Genomic DNA, 613 nt, shown 5'->3' with positions numbered 1-613 from the left:
GTTAGTGTTAGGGCTAGTTGGTTTAGGGTTAGGGTTAGGGTTATTTGGTTTAGGGTTAGGTTTAGGCTCAGGGTTAGGGTTAGGGTTAGGGTTATTTGGGCTAGGGTTAGGGTTAGGGTTAGGGTTAGGGTTAGGGTTAGTTGGGTTAGGGTTATAGTTAGGGTTATTTTGGTAAAGGTTAGGCTTATGGTTAGTGTTAGGGCTAGTTGGTTTAGGGTTAGGGTTAGGGTTATTTGGTTTAGGGTTAGGTTTAGGGTCAGGGTTAGGGTTAGGGTTAGGGTTATTTGGGCTAGGGTTAGGGTTAGGGTTAGGGTTAGGGTTAGGGTTATGGTTAGTTGGGTTTGGGTTATGGTTAGGGTTATTTTGGTAAAGGTTAGGCTTATGGTTAGTGTTAGGGCTAGTTGGTTTAGGGTTAGGGTTAGGGTTATTTGGTTTAGGGTTAGGTTTAGGGTCAGGGTTAGGGTTAGGGTTAGGGTTATTTGGTTTAGGGTTAGGGTTAGGGTTAGGATTAGGGTTAGGGTTAGGGTTAGGGTTAGGGTTATGGTTAGTTGGGTTAGGGTTATGGTTAGGGTTATTTTGGTAAAGGTTAGGCTTATGGTTAGTGTTAGGGCTA

The sequence above is a fragment of the Sturnus vulgaris genome, unplaced genomic scaffold (assembly GCF_052056855.1).
Source record: "Sturnus vulgaris isolate bStuVul1 unplaced genomic scaffold, bStuVul1.hap1 Scaffold_259, whole genome shotgun sequence".
Classification (NCBI taxonomy): Eukaryota; Metazoa; Chordata; class Aves; order Passeriformes; family Sturnidae; genus Sturnus; species Sturnus vulgaris.
Note: the sequence above shows the minus strand (reverse complement) of the source record.